Source organism: Chenopodium album, chromosome 4, assembly GCF_948465745.1.
Source record: "Chenopodium album chromosome 4, dcCheAlbu1.1, whole genome shotgun sequence".
NCBI classification, from domain to species: Eukaryota; Viridiplantae; Streptophyta; class Magnoliopsida; order Caryophyllales; family Amaranthaceae; genus Chenopodium; species Chenopodium album.
This window is the reverse complement of record NC_137837.1, coordinates 43,731,150-43,748,735: the sequence shown is the minus strand read 5'-3', so window position 1 is coordinate 43,748,735 and position 17,586 is coordinate 43,731,150.

Sequence of the window (17,586 nt, the reverse complement as noted above, 5' to 3'; positions counted from 1 at the left end):
CTAGTGCACCAATAAAAGTTAGCTACTCTTCAAATAATCACACACGTGCACAAAATTAATTAACCAATTTAATCACAACATCAACTCCATCAATTTCCCCCAATTAGCATCAATCCATTACTCATATATATGCTTCACCATTCCCCTAGAAAGAAAACTACTTACAATCCATAGAAATGAAGATCAAAACTAAGCTAAACAATAAATTCATCATCATCATTAATCAAACTAAATCAATCATAAATCAATCAAACTTAAACAATCAACAAAACAATTTAAATCAAAAGCTAAAGATTACATTAAAGTAAAATAAATCCTTACAAACTTTTGTGAAATCAATAGAAATTGTACTTAGAATCATCAATCAGTAACCATGAACTTCTCTCTCTACAACCTAGAGTTTCTCTCCCTAAAACTATCTCTAATTTTCTCTAATTGAATTCTGTAATTCAATTCTCTAATCAATGATCATTCAATTCTCTCTCTAAAAATAGAAGGAAAATCTATATCATGTAAAACTAATTAAGGGAAAATTAGTTTGATCATAAAAAAAGACCCATAAAGGCGCGACCCTCTCCAAGGATGACGCACGGCCGCTCATAAAAGGGTACGGACCAGAGACCCAGAGAGGCACAGTCGCGCCTGGTAGCAGGGAAGCCTTTTTCACCCTCGGCTTTGCTCTTCCTCGTGCGCTCCACTTAAAGATGTTGATGAACACGGATGGTGGCATTCTTCAAATAGCCTCAACAGTGGGTTCAACACCAAGAATGGTGCCCCCACTGCTTGAATGCACTAGCTAGAAGACTTGGACCTTGAATTCCTTTAAACTTTAACTTCAAATGGTAGGCAAGAGGCATAAAAAACGATGTGAAGCTTGGGAAGGAGACTCGGGAATCCTCAGATTATGATCATAACATGAATAATGAATGATAACAAACAAATAAAAGAGAAATATAAAAATAAACCAAGAAATGCATAAAGATATTAAATCCACCAAGAAAATGCAAACTAAATAAATAAAGATTAAAACTAAGGGGAAACTAAAGAAAAGAGCTATTAAATAGCATGAATTTCACCCTAAAGAGGATCAAATGAGTGCCACAAATGACACTCACCAAGTTCCCCCAAGCTAAAGTTTTGCTCGTCCTCTAGCAAAACAAAGCAAGAAATAATAAGGATTAAAGACTTATTCAAAAAGAAAAAGGAAAGACACAAGATGGGAATATACACTAAGACTCACTAACGTAGGAATCACGGTTGTTTTGAGCTACAACAAGCCCTTTAAACCCCAAAGTCGCCTATGAGGACGAATGAGGTCTTGTAAAGGTTTCCTAAGAGCTTAACCTATAACTCTCCACCAACATAGATGAGGCAAACCACAAAAAGTAAAAGAAAAAGAAAGAAAAAAAAAATAAAAACCTTCACAAATTGGACATTACAAAATGACTACACTTCAAATGAATAAACAACTTCCTTAAGCGAGTAAAGGAATGCACGTTCCAAGATATCCGAGGTTGATTTAAACATAGAATATGCTAAGCGTAGAGAACTAGTTATCACAATTCACCTTCATCCCATTAGATCTTACCGCGTTCTCCCTATAGTCTCAAATCTCCTTCTAGTTAGAATCTCGATAGCTCCTCGAAGGAGCCGGAAAAGAACATATTTTAGGCTACTCGATGTCTTGACTTTGCATCCCCTCTATTTACGCTTTAACTCATAATGCCCTCCCTTGATATGTGACTCAACCTCTAGGTCAAAAGGTTTTTCCCAATGGTTGTAACGTAAGGGAAAAAAGGGTGAGGGTAGGCTTTTGGTGGTATCCCAAATAGTGAAGCAAAGAGGCGTCTTTCTTAGAATCACAATCAAGTAATCACCAAACAAAAACAAACTTACACCCCCAAGCTTATTCGAAGCTATAACCACAATCATATATACAAAAAGCTTAATGCTTCCCCCAAACTTTAACAAAGCATTGTCCTCAATGCTTTAAATAGGGAGAAATATTTACATCAAAATGTTTCTAAACTTTTCATTTTTCACTTTTTTTTTTGCCAAAGCCTTTTGAATTAGCCTTGCTCTTTCTCAATTTTTTTTTGAACTTTTTTCATTTTTTACTTTATTCGTTGTCCTTGCCTCCTCTAACTATGGACGACTTTTACAACTTTGCAAATGAATGTCCTTGCCTTTTTTAACTTTGGACGGCTTTTTCATTCATTTACATGCCATTATTCACAAAAGATACACAAAAAACAAGCTTGCTTTCAAAAAGAACCAATATCCAAACTCATATACCACAAAATCCAAGAACATGATCATTTGCTTCATAAAAACCAATCATAGAACAAAAAGAAACAAAAGGCTCAAAGTTCTAAAGATGCGGCTTGAAAAGAAGGGAAAAGGCTCAAATGGTCAGCAAGTAGGAAATTGTGAACCTAATACTAGAAATAAAGAAGATTAAACCAAAATAAGAAAAATGTCACCCTGAAAAGTTGCCTTTGACCTCCCTAAATGGTTCGGTCTCGTGTTTGAGAATTATGAGTCAAGATTCAAGATTAGGTTTGCAATAGGCAAGGATCTATGCCGCTCATGCAAATGTATGTTGAAGGATTAAAAAGGAATGAACTTCACATGGATGTAGATAAAACTCACTCTTGGTGTCAAATCAACTATAGGAAGCAACTACCAACATGCCACAAACAAGTAGAATCCGGTTTTATGATCCCCCCTAGTTCTTAGAAAAGCTACCTTAGAATAAACCTATCCTAGATTCAACCAAGCATACTCTCAAACCGTGCATACCATTACCACTTAGGAAAATGTTCATTTAAAAGCAAAAAACGGTCGTAGATAGTCCAATTCACAAGAAAGGAAAAAAATTGAAAAATAAAGCCTCAAAACATGCACAAACCAAAATCAAAAAGAAAGAAAATAAAAGAAAAGAAGAGAGAAAAGGAAAACCATAGGTAAAGGAAGAATAGGAAAAGAAAGAAAGGAACAAGGATGCAAGTAAAACACATAATTCCGAATCGACAAACAAGTGATCAATCGACAACATCGGGAATGATCCAAAACATTCTAGGTGTTACATACATCCATCCACGAACCATTCAACTTCCCCTAAAAATAATCCTTATCTATGCATCCAAGAAAAGGGAAGAGATAAAAGAAAATAAGAAAGATCTCACCGACGTCCAAGCAATGCTAAAAGAAATAAGCGGTAAAATCAACCACCTTAATTCATTGAGCTCCAAAGAAAACAGCATCATCATCAAAGCCATGTAAGAAGAAAAGTAGAAAAAAGGAACTATAGGCAAAGAAAACGGTTCGTAACTTCAAAACAAAATAAAAGAAAGCAAAATCAAGCTAAACTAAACTAACAAGAAATAAGAAAGAATAAACTATCAAGAAGTAAAACACAAAGCAAATAAAATAAAGGAACTACACACTAATCTAACAACTAACACTAAACTACAAAATTTGGATTCAATTGGATTTGGAAATTAGGGCTTTGGATTTGAGGGAGCAACACATGCATCATCATCAAAGAAGAATCATCACAACAACAATAAGAATAAGATAGATAGAATAGGCATGTAAATCTCATAAAAGTAACAAACAAACACCATCAAAAAGAGATCAAGATATAAGACTATCAAACAAAGAGGCAAAGAAAAACAAGGCAAGCTTAACAACAATATTAGCCACCGAGACAAACCCCTAAGAAAAATGAAGCTCCCCCAAGCTAAACATGAATACATCTCAACATCCCATCAATACAAAGCAAGCACACATATGGAGGCAAACGACACAAAAACGAGTGAACTAGATACCACTACCACTCGGTCTGGCGCCATATTGATCATCCTTATCATAGGAAAACCCGGATGAGGGACCATAAGGATCCCATCCCCCGGTGTAACCGGGTGGCCAACCGTAGTGCCCCTTGAAGCTATCTTGTTGCCAAGGGGAAAGGGGAGAAAATTGCTTGGGAAAAGCGAGCGGTAATGGGTGCTAGGGGTGCACGTAAGGGTAGTTAGGATTACACCCATAGTCGCTCTCACCAGGAACACGGTAATCAAAGGTATCGTGCTCATCAGGGAATGAGCGAGTCTCGGTGTTGGACCCCGGGGGTCCTTGCCAATATGAGTACGTAGGTACCCCATCACCCCCATAAGATGGTATAGAACCATGTTGGGGTGGAAAGTATGGGTAGTTAACTGGGGGAGTTATATCTTCCCAGTTAACACCCGCATCATACAATTGTTGTTGTTTAAGAAACATACCTTGTTGCATCCCCAAAATACCTCTCATTTGATTGTAGAGGGCCTCAAAATCATGATCATACATACCCTTCAACCGGATTTGCATACCCTTCATTTGAGCACTTAGGGCATCCAAGTCGAAGCTTGCATATTGGTGTTGTTGTTCTTGATGTTATTGTTGTTGTTATTAATGTTGTTGTTGATGATCTTGGACTTGCCTTTTCTTATTGATAATATCTTCCATATCTTCATCCTCCTCGGGGATGCGGTTACTAGAGGGCACAAATCTCGCAACCCCTATACTCTTCCGTAGTTGCTATCCACAAAGCTCGCAACGCGGGGAGCAACAACTTTCCCAAATCTTGTTTAAGGAACACCGAGTACCCCGATAGCCTATGGAGCACTCTCATACACAATTGATAAATGTCGCTAGCAAAAGAAAAGTGAGCACCAAACTGGTGAAAACCAGATATGGTATGCCAAAAGGAATTTGGAGAGAAACCAGCTAAATGGTCGTGTTCGCATTCGGAGAAGAAGAGATCCGCATTCGGATTGAAATCCAAGGCCACATTGAATTCGTCCAAGGACATGACATGAAAATCATTGAAAAGCAAAAAGGTGATCTCATATTCTTTATCATCATTAAGAGTCACACTCAAAGGTGCCAGGAACTCCCAAGTATGCTCAAGGTAAGCCCGGTAACTCTGAGTAGCATGCGTTCAAAAGCCAAGATTATTAAATAGAACCTATAAATCATAATCGATCCCCAACTTTATCATGCTAAATTGATGGTAATGCCGTGAAGGCCAATAGGTTCTCTTTTGGAAGCTTTGCCAAGTAGGCTTGTTGGCTTTGTCAACGAAACCAGTTTTAGGAATGGGAAGGGGTTAAAGGTATTGTGATTGAAGGGAAGATGTGTTTGAGGATGATGGTTCTTCTATGGAAAAATTTATTTTTCTTTTCTTGGTTTTGGACGTGATGACTTTCAAGTATTTGGACATGATGATTCACCAAACAATCACAACCAAATCACAAATTTAACTTCTTAAACAATCCAAACCACCAATCACACCTTGGTTCAACCTACCAAATTCAATCACAACCAAACTACCAAAAACCAACTTCACCAATTCACAATAAATATGCTCAAATATACTATAAAAACATCAAAAAAACACAATGTAAGCTATTATCAATCAACAAAAAACACAAATAATCATTAAAAATTCAAAATCAATCATCAAAATCACAAAAATTCATACTACTACTATTCACAACTATCAACAATCTAATACTTGCAAATATATGATATAATAATGAAATTAAGAGTAAAAGAAGATGATTATACCATACAAGGAGCGAGATTGAACAATTTTTTTGGCCACCAATTCCCTCAAGAACAAAAATCCCCTAATTGCTTTAACAATGGAGGAGAGAGATTGGAGATTGGTATGGATGAAAGTAGTGTAATTTTTGTTGAAAATGATGAAATTGTAGGAAGATTTTGATGTTTTTTTATGAAATTTGGAGGAGGAGATGATGAAATTTGATGAGTATAGGTTAGGGTTTGTGCTGTTTGTGTGTGGATGAGAAAGGGGTGCGTTCCAATAATGATAGGGAAGAAGGAGATATGAGGAAAAGAAAGAAGAAAGAAGAAGAAAAGGGGTCACGACATAGGGGTGCACGCCCGCGCTACACCCTAGCGCGCCCGCGCTACACCCTAGCGCGCCCGCGCTAATATCTGGCGTGTCTGTGCCCCTGTGTAGCTTGGCACTCATCTTTTCTTGCTTCCTTAGTGCGTTCACCTATGGGCTCTTCATTCAATATCATCCCGAGGCTATTGAACCCACCAAATACGGCAATTTCAAAACGATTTGACAGTGGATTCAGCATCCCAAAATAATAATAGCACCACAATGAACCCACCAAGTTCAAACTTTCTTCAAATTTTAGCACAATTTTCCCTATCTTACCTCACTAAAATTTCTTACCCTTTACCTTAAAATTCGATAAATCAAACATAATCACATCAAAAACCGCAAAACACCTTTCCATTGCTCATGCTCACTTGAATTAATCCAATTCCATGAATTCGCCCTATAAATCCAAAGAAAAACAAGTGAAAGAAAGGAAAATAAAATAAAGAATATTAAGAAAATAGAAATAAAAAGAAAAATGGTTAGAAAATCTCCGGGTTGCCACCTGGGAAGCGCTTGCTTGTGGTCCTTAGCTCGACCCTTCCTCCAAATTATGGAGGGTTATAGAACACCACCTTATTCGAAGTGGAGAAAGGTACAAATTCCTCTTCAATTTTTAGCATCTTCTCATTCTTGCTTGATGAGACTTCATTTGCTTGAACTTAAAAAACAACCTTCTCATGCTTCAACTTCAATCTCATTCTCTTCCTCCTAGAAGCTCTTGCCTTCTTCTTGGCCTTGTTCCTTCTTGTAGACGGTTTCACACTATCCACATCCTTAGAATCAACCTCCTCCTCTAGAGGGCGAAGCTCAAACAAATGCGGAATGTCAATTACCTCTTTGTCCATAGCCTTTGAAAGCACCTATTTTTTTCTTCACTAACTTTCATGCAATCAAAACTCACAAGCACATCATCACAATTCTCAAGAACATCGTTAGTTGAAGAATTAATCATACACACATTATTAAATGAACGAAGGGAATTAACACTCATGATTCCTTTTACAAGGGACAAGGACTCATGCATCAGTTTAAGCTCAAAACTTTCCTCATTATTACCAACTCTTAAAGTAAAACAACCTCCCTTAACATCTATCAATGCTCCCGAGGTAGCCAAGAAAGGTCTCCCTAAAATGATAGGAATATGGTCATCTTCCGCAATCTCTAGCACAATGAAATCGACGGGGATAGTGAATTCTCCTATCTTGAAGGGGACATTCTCAACTGTACCTTTAGGAAACTCAATAGAACGGTCGGCCAACAGAAGGTTCATGTTGGTTGGAAGGAACTCACCTATCTTAAGTCTTTTTAAGACGGAATAAGGCATGATGCTAACACTAGCAGCAAGATCACAAAGAGCATTTTGGAACAATCTTCCTTTAATATTGCAAGGGATGGAGAAATTCCCTAGGTCTTTCAACTTTTGGGGTAAGTCATTACGGATAAGGGCACTACAAAATTCTCCCAAATTCACCGGTTCCACCATATTGCAATCTCTCTTACCGGTCAAAATTTCCTTAATTTCCATATTGCAATATCTCTTGCCATGGTCGCATGCCCGCGCTTGGGAGCAGGGCAGCCTCCTTCACCCTCGATTTTGCTCTTCCTCGTGAGCTCCACTTGATGATGGCAATGAACACGGAAGGTGGCGGTCTTCAAATAGCCCCCATGGTGGGTTCAACACCAAGAATGGTGCCCCCATCGCTTGAATGCACTAGCTAGAAGACTTGGACCTTGCATTCCTTCAAACTTGAACTTCAAATGGTAGGCAAGAGGCATCTCAAATGATGTGAAACTTAGGAAGGAGACTCGGGAATCCTCGCATTATGATCACAACCTGAAAAATGAACGAAAATAAACAAATAAAAGAGAAAATAGCGAAATAAACCAAGAAATGCATAAAAATTAGAAAATCAACAAAGAAAATACAAACTAAAGAAATAAAGAGTAAAACTAAGGGAAAACTAAATAAAAGAGCTATAAAATAGCATGAATTTCACCCCAAAGAGTATTAAATGAGTGCCATAAATGACACTCATCAACCAACTAAAATTCCCCCACCATGACATAGAGGATTGGTTCTTGCTCCATGGGTTTAATAGAGGTCTTTTGAGAGCGGACCAAATATTGTTTGACGGACCATCGAGAGGATCTATCATGAACAAGCCACCCACGGAGGCATTATAGATCATAGAGGATGTAGTTCAAAAATATACTGATTGGAGCCCCGATGAGAGAAGCATTTCCAAGAAAGGAGGAAAGTATGAGGTAAATGCTATCAACATGATTAATTAAAAATTAGATGTTTTGTCTTCTAAATTTGATCATTTGCAATCCTCTTCCTTATCCACTCTCCACATCAAAATTCACATGCATCTAGTTCATTAAATGATAATATGTCAATACAAATTTTGTGATACTTGTGGAAGTGATGATCATGTGACTTTAGAGTGTTATTTGCTAAATGATTCATCCCCTTCCATGGAACAAGTAAATGCAATTAACAATGGTGAAACTTACCCTAGGTATGACCCTTATTCCAACACTTACAATGAAGGATGGAAACACCACCCAAACTTTTGTTGGAAAAGGGGTCCAAACCCAAGGAAATGGTCAAGGTCAATATAGTGGCCAAAGAAATGTTCAAAACAATAATCAAGGAAATTATAGGAACTAAGGCAATGGTAACTATGTGTCTAATAATCAAGTGAACCATAAAAATGACAATTAATACCAAAAAAAGGTCAATATTCTTCTAATAATAACTCACCCCGTTTTAATGGAAGAAATAGACCTACCCTTGCTCCTATCCCTTAACCTCCTCTTCAAATTCAAGCTTCCCCTCCAAAGTCAAGTCTAGAAATAATAATGGAAAAATTTGTTAAAGCTCAAAGCAAGAATACTAATGACTTAGAGGAAAGTATCAAGCAAATGCAAGTCCATAATAAGGTGCAAGAAACTCAAATAACATAGCTAGTTAATTATCTTAAAAGTAACAATTCTAGCATCACTTTGCATAGTCAAGCCATAGATCCTACAGAACATTGTAATGCAATCATGACTAGATATGGGACTTGCATAGATGAAAATCCACCAATGAGCTTGAAAAAAGAGAGTGAGAATGAGGAGTTCAAAGAAGAAAAACAATGTGAGGTGTCTAAGTCAAGTGAGCATGAGATGGTTATCATGAGTGAGTCCACCACGATGAGCTTAACCGAAAATTGTAGTGCAATTATCAAGAACCACTCGCCCACTAAACTAAAAGATCCCGGAAGTTTCTCTATTCCTTGCTCTATTAAGAACATTTATTTTGAAAATTCCCTATGTGATCTAGGATCAAGTGTGAGTTTGATGCCTTTTTTGGTTTATGAGAAGCTTGGCATAGGTGGTTTGGTACCCACTAATGTCACTCTTCAACTTGCCGATTGATCCACCAAATTACCTAAGGGTAAGGTTGAGGATGGATGTCCCTCTTAAGGTAGGTAATTTCATCATTCCGGTTGATTTTATTGTGCTTGAAATGACAGAAGATGCCCTCACCCCTATCATATTATGTCTACCTTTCTTAGAAATGGGTGGTCAATTATAGAAGTTAGGTAAGGAAAACTAATATTTAATGTGGGTGATGATAAATTTTGTTTTACTATTGATCCCAAGAGAGGAAGTTCTTCCCCCATAAAAGATTTCATGACATTGAATGCTATTAGTGACAATGATTTGCATGAGTTGAGAATGCTTTGTGCTACTAATCCTCGTTTTGGTGACCATGAGTCAAAGCAAGGTTTAAATAGGTTCTATGAGGTGATTGTCATGCTTGCTTGCCTCAAGATAATGCTTGAATAAGGTGAGTCTAGTGCTCACAAGGATGAAGAGGGTGACATCAAAGCTTCCAAGAAGAGGAAGGGAAAATCAAATAGAAAAAGGAAGAAGAAGGATTCAAAAGAAGTTGAGAATGAGGTTGTTGTAGGTGTTAGTCAAGAAAACAATTTGGTTTTGCCCAAGATGGAAAGTTGTAACAATGGATACAATGGTGACAATTTGGTTTTGAACTTTATCCCACCATGAGAATATATTTTCGAATTTGCGTCAAGCTAGTGACGTTAAAGAAGCACTCTTGGGAGGCAACCTGAGTAGTTTTTCCTTTACCAAAAAAAAAAAAAAAAAAGGAGGAGATGATGAAGCACAAACAAACACTTAAAAATTTGAGTGTTTGTTTGGTGTTGTGTTTTAGTTGTAGGTAATTTTTTAAGAGTGAAGAAAAGGAGATAGATTTGGCAAATAAAGGTAAGAGCGGGCGCTCCTACAGTGTTGCGCGCCCGCTCCTACCTGAAGCAGAAACCAGATTCTCTAAACCAAATTAAGAGTGAGCGCTCCAAACGGAGTGCACGCCCGCTCTTAGAACCTTCAACGGAGGCAGAACCTTCAGACCTCTTAGGAGCGGGCGCTCCTAAAGCAGTGCACGCCCGCTCCTAGCACGTTCATCTCAGCTTAGGAGCTGGAGCTCCTCACCCCAGCATGGCCCCTCCTATCATCAGTTCCAAAAAAAAAGTGAAATTTTGGAAAGCAAGCAAAAGGTCGAAAAAAGAATAGGAGCGGGCGATCCGAATATACAGCACGCCCGATCCTCACTAAGCAGCAGGTCAATACCAGTTAGAAAAGGTGGAAGCGGCGCTCTTTTAACCCTGCACGCCCGCTCCTATCATCAAAAACAAAACAATAACCCATTTTGAAAGGGGGGAGCGAGCGCTCTAATCCAAGAGCACGCCTGCTCCTCATCAATCTGGGTAAAAAAGCGGGATTTCCCCTTATCTCTTTTTCACCTCTTTCATTTCTCACCTCTCATTTCACCTCATTCATCTTATCTCTCATCTTTACCCACCTCTTTCTCACTTTAAAAATTCATTTTCTTTACCTTCTCTCTTCAAATTCATCATCAATCCTTTACTTTTTTTTACTCAAACTTCACAAATTCTTACTCCCATTCTAATTCTCTTTCCGAAAATCACAAAAATTTACAAAATTGGTCAAAAATTTGAAAAACCCTAAATTTTCCATTAAAGAACAAGAGAAAAAGGTGAAACCTTGAAGAAGGAGGAGCAAAATTTGGATAGTTGTGGAGGATTTTAGAGTATTTTCATATTCTCTTTGGTATAATCTACTTCTCTACTCAACTTTCTTCTTTAAAATTTCTTAATTCTTGTTCATTTTATTTAGATTATGTTATTAATTGCATGATTAGGTGAATTTAACAAATATTGTTGTTTAAGGAGAATTGTTAGAAAATTTTGTGAATGATTTTTGGAGTAGTTTAAATTGTGGTTGAAAATTGCATAAACTTTGTGAATTTGTGATTATGATTTGTGTGAAATTAGTGAAGTGCATTGTGCTTGAAAAGATTGTGTGTTGGGATATATTTTTGGTTAAGTTGCTATTGTGAAACAGGTACTTGGATTTTTAAGGGGGTTTGAAGTTAAGGGTGTTTGTGGAGTTGTTTGTTGTTAAGTGATATTTCTAACTAACCTTCCCTAAGCTAAAAATGAAGAAAATCAATGGAGGGATTAAGAAAAGAAAAACAAGTGAACCTAAATTAAATCATCCTCATCCCGTTCACAACAAGAAAACCCTAACCCGCCTCCAACACTAAAACTTAAATAATGATATAAAAAGCCTTTCGGTGACCTCTCGCAACGAAAAACTATCCCAACCCAATTTTATCATCACGAGTCAATGCGGCTTATAGGGGTCAATGGGGGAATTAGGAGGGTAATAAGGAGGAAACTTATAAATCCCTAACTCTAGAATTCCTCTCAACAGTCTCTATGAAGCACATAAACCTAGAGGGTGAGCCATTAGAGTGTGAGATAAAATTTAGAATGTTCAATAACGAGAGAACCTTACCTTAACGAGATTGAACGAAATTTTCAAATGGCCCGCCCTTACCCAAATCTATGACCCCAATGGTACTTACTTCTCAAGCTATGAGGAGCATGTTTGGTGGGAATACCATTACGGGGTATCCCAATTTCAAAACCCGGTCTATCCATGTTAGCCACATTATCCACCCCTTCTTCAAATCTTCATGAGAATCATGAGCTATGCTTAATTGTTTCTCTTAACAAGACTTAGGGAAGCTAACTAAAGAGGAGATGAAATGCCACTTTCTAGCTTCAAGGTTCAAAGGAAATGTGGAAGGGTACGTGAGCATGGGATACATTTTCATTACAAGATATGAGGAAATGAGGGAAAGTGGAGAGATTAGATGTAGGGGGATCATTTCAATTAATGCGAGGAAGCAAGTGTTTGGATCTTTTCTAGACCAAATAACCCCGGTCCGTGGTTCAATTTTACTTGATGTTAAGGCACTTATTGATATGAACTTCCTTAATGAAATTTCGGGCAAAAATATTCGCTATAGTTGGAAGGTCAATGGGAAGAATTATTGCACTCTCCCAAATGCGGCAATTAATAACTCGGTGGGGGGCACGTGGCAAGTGCCACGTGATCAACTCCCACATAGTATGGCCGGCGATGACGAGAATGTCCCTATACCTTGTCGTGTGAGTACAACCTCCTTTCCCCGATCTAGGGTAGATGATTCTTCGTCCTCTTCCCTCTTTGATGTAAAAAATTCTTTCAACCAATTATATCTAACTAACCATATATTCCTTGAATAAAATGAGTACCAAACTACGAATGTTTTGTAGCGGAGAGAAGCTACCAACATTAAGTTGAGAGGGGAGACTTTCTCCCTTACCTTAACTATCCCAACCGTCCTGTTCAACAAGGGTCGGTCCCGGGTTGGCACATTGGCCAACCCACCTACCTTTTTTGGCAAGGCCCGCGTAATTCGATTGAGGAGCTTCGCTCCTATCCCCTTTATGATTACACACAACTCAGGGGAAGTGATTATAGGGGAGATTCTAGCTATTACTACGTTCTCGAGGTTAGTGGTGTTAGTTCATATTCGGAGGTACTTGATCCCCCCTAAGGGGGCATTATGGGTTTCCACTCGGCTAGGATGGTGGTTGGGGTGAGCAAGGTATGCTGGATTATGGTCACTACCTCACTTGCCCCAACTATGATCTACCTCCTTATGTAGACGCCTCGGCCGCTTCTAGTGATGTAGATATTATCTAGATGATTAAATGATCTATACATTCTAGTTACCGTTTCATTGCCCCTTTCACTTTTTGGGACAACGAGGACGGTGCCAATCCCAAGCTTGGGGGAGGTTACTTCATTGCCTATTTTGTTTCATTGAAACGGTGACTAAATGTCTAGCTTGGAGGAGTATTTAGGCCTTACATAGAGTTGGGATTTGATCATGCTAGTTTTTTGCTTAATGTTATTATGCTCTGCCTTTCATGGTTGGTTATTTAATGGTTGAATGTTTGCATTTTAATGAACCTTATTTGGTTTATGTGCTTCCCTATTAATGATGATATTTGCTGATGAGCCTTCTATCCTTCTCTAATATCCAAAATCCAAAGCCCTTAATCCAAATTCTTTGGTTAGTTCCCCCCCCCCCACCCTCTTCCTACCCTCTTCTAATCTCATCTATCTAATTCTTTTCCCCTTAATCCAAATTCTTTAGCTAGGACTCCTTCCCCCCCCCCCCCACTTTTCTTCTAGAGTAAAATAAATAAATAAATAAACAAATAAACAAATAAAAAAATTAGATAAGACTTTGTATATATTATTTTTTCTTATAGTCACTTGACTTGCTGATTCGATTAGTGTCTTTGATGGTAAAATGAATTCATATATGCATGAGATATAACTTTCTAAGTTTCGAAAGTAGTGGTTTATTAATGAGTTATGGAATGATTATTTGACTCTTATATGCATGATTCACCATACTGGCTTTGCTACTAATCACTACTCTTTTATAATCTAGTACATATGAAAGATACTACATCAAGGTCAATGGTAACTCCTTCCCTTATATTCTTGTTTATAATCTCCTAAAAAAAACTTTTGCTTTTAGACTAGTCATCAATGATGATATTGGATAGCATATGATGGATATTTGCTTTCTTTTGGTAATAAAATTTCGAGCATCGTTTAGATGCCCTTGGTTGAACATAGAATTGACTAGTTTAGGCTAGTGTGAGAATAACCTTACCGAATGTAAGAGACCTAAAGTCTAGGATTGTGGGAAGAAGGTGTCGCCCGTATCAAAGGAATTTGAACCCTGAAAGGTAGTATTTGATCACACATTGTTCCCAAAAGTGAGGTTTTAAATATTTTTCAAGCCCACTACATTTTGAATGAGTGGAAAGGATCCTCTTTGATTTAGTACCTAGATCGAGAACTTGAGTCTCAACTCCCAAGATCGCGGCCTAAACTACTCTTAGTATTGATAAAGGTTGTCATGTATTGTTTATTCACAAAAAGTTAAGGCATACCAATTTTGTTTTCTTAGTTCAATCTTTAATTTATTATATTTATTAGTTTGTGATGTAAATATCCAAGTTTAAAATAAAATGAAAAGAAAAACAGAGAAAAAAAAAATAAGTGATGAATAGCCACCACCCTAGCAATTTAATAATCTTGGGGGTGCGGTTTTGTCTCAAGTTTATTCATGGTTTGTAATTAGAGTAAAAGTTTGAAACCTATGTGGATTTTCTCTTAGTATATACATCTTATCTTGGCTTTAATTACAACACACTTTTAGTTTTCTCTATGACTTAGCTTTGTGCAGTAATCCTTGAGTCTTATAATGTTAGTAGAGAAGTTGAAGCCATTATCGGTGGCGGGAGGTTGTTCACAAGCATATGGAGAGGGCACTTATCATTGAGATGTTGAGTGTTCTAAAGCCTTCTTTTCTCTATTTTTCTTTCGGCTCCTTCGAAGAGTCATGAGACACTACCATTGAGGAGAATGAATTTGAACATTGTGTCGGGGACGCGGTAAGATAAGTTGAATGGATCAAAGTTGAGTACATTCGGGAAGGTTAGCTAGGCCTTGGCTAGTCATGACCGTGGGTGATCTTAGGCATATATCTCATGCTCGAGTTTTATTGCTTAAGGATTCTTTTATCTTTGTTTATGCTTATCTTTGAGCGGACTAATCTATTGGTTTCTTATGCGCCAAGTGAATTGCTTAGGGACAAGCAATTGGCTAGCTTGGGGGAATTGGATAAGTGTTTTATTTCTCCACTTATCATGTCATTTTAAACAAGATTTTGTACTGTTTCCCATACTTTAATCCCTTTTTTTAACTCTTTTTATGCTATTTTACATCTTTTGTCTTTCTCGTTTCCTTTTATGTGTTTTCTCGTGTTTGTAGATTCAATGAGAAGCTGGTTAAGTAGCATGAACATGAAGACCTTCTTGAGGGAGCATTTACATACCAAACAGGAGCGGGCGTGCTCCTTGATAGGAGCGGCCGCTCCTAATTCTAGTCCATAAACTGCCTACCCCCAACATTACAAGGAGCGGGCATGCACCTAAGGAGGAGCGGGCGCTCCTCCCTTAATTCCAACATTCTGCCATCCCCTACAGTTAGGAGCGGGCGCATAAGAAAGGCAACGAGCGAGCGCTCCTAATAGATGGAGCGGGTGCTCCTCTTATTCTGAAGCTCGATTTTTTATGGATTTTGCAATGTAATTTTTAGGGTGTTAAATTACAACCATTGACTTCATTTTTCTAGACCTTCTTCCCTTTTAGTCTTCCTAGGCCCTTAATCTCTTAGAACTCTCATTAATTAGTTTAGATCCTCTCAACTCAATCATTGCAGTAGATTAATTGAAGTTTGTTCTCTTGATTTCAACATTTTCCTCAACTTTAAAGCTTCAGTAGTAATCTCTTTCCTCTATCTCTTGTTCTTTATTTTCTCTTTTTATTTACTTTGAGTTGCTAATTTCTCCCTTAATCTTGTTTAATTGTTGTTGCATGTTCAATCTACCGTGTTATTATTACTTTACTCAACATGTTAGATTAATGTTAAAATTAGAATTCGTAGTATGATATTCTTCACCATGATTAGTGAGTAGTTAATTAGCTAGAGGTTAGTGAAGACCCAACAAAGCCATGGGTTGATTGATGTTTGTGCTTGCATGTTCATTTTGTGTTAATGATTCATTGTTTAAGAATTGGTTAATTGCATGTGTATTTGGATGGCCACTTATTGCTCTTGTAGTCACTTCTATGCTTGCATTGAAAGTTGTAGTATAGTTGTAAGCCTTTTCTTATATGATTATTTTAGAAACCCATTTGTGTCTCCTAAAAAATAAACCCAATCATGAGTACCTTTCACGAAGAATCATAATCGAATGAAGTGAAAGTGTGGAATGTCTAGTATTGCGGTTAGTTTTTATTTCATTTCTTTCTCTCTATTTTTGAAAACCTATTTTAAGAAAATAGACAATCCATTTTGGTTTGATCCATGTCAAGGGTCCAATAATAGTGTAGTTGGGTTGGGTTCGAAAAGAGCTTTCCAACGATATATTATAAGCCCAATTCAGATTAATAATGAGGAAGTTATGGCCAAATTACTAAACTAGGCCCGATTTGATCTTTATATGCGGCCCAATGATCTAGAGGAGGGCCTAATATTGATTTATCATTCCTAATGCAATTTGAATTTATTATAGTCTTCTAGATTCTTTTAGAAGGTTCTTTTGAATCCTAATTTAATTAGCATTGATAAATTGACTTTAGTTGACTTTTAAGAGTTTTAATCAGAATAAAAGAAGTTTTTTTAAGGAAAATACGTTTTTGCCCTCATGTACGGCTAAATTTTATCAAAATAAGAAAACACGTGGAAATTTATTTCCAGGGTTTGGCGACAGACTAGCGTCTGGCACCATACCTGGCGTTTGGCGCTTCACTACAGTGTTTGGTGACATGCGCGTGTTTGGCGCTGTGGTCATGTTTTATTCTTTTCGAAACTCTGATTCGTTTTTATAATATTCGGCTGATTTTCTCTTTAAATAGCCTCCTAAAACCTCCGTTTTCCACCAGCAACTCTCATCAAGAATCTCTTGATTGCTCTCTCTCTCTCTCTCTCTCTCTCTCTCTCTCTCTCTCTCTCTCTCTCTTTTCTAAACTAGCCCTTTGCATACAAAATTCTGCATTCACAAGATCAAAAAACACCTAGCATTGTTCGAAGTTGCATTCGCCTTAGACGTGAAAGGTATTAATTTCTGAGGGTTTGGTCCCAAATATCTATTTCAATTATTTAATTTATTTCTTTGATTTTATATTTTCCTTTAAGTTACTAACGCGTGTACTTTGTTATTAGAAAGAGATACGAGGCATCCAAGTAAGTGCTTTAATTAATTTTATTGTTATTATGATATAGAAATCATGTTTAGATTACTATTATGATTCCTAGTATCATGTTTAGGATGGTTTGATCTTCCTGTATCATGTTTAGGGTAATAGTTATAATTTCTAATATCAAATACGACAATTGTTATTTCTACGATGCTTCCTATTCTTTTCCTAATATTCATGTTAGTATCATGTTAGTGTTAAAGCTTTGATTTTTATTGTTTAGTGACATGCTAGGGTTTGTTATTAATCTTGTTAGTATCATGCCTAGGATCTTGCTTTTATTATGCTTTAACATGATCATGATTTTGAATATGATTATAATTGTTTAAATATTATGTTGCT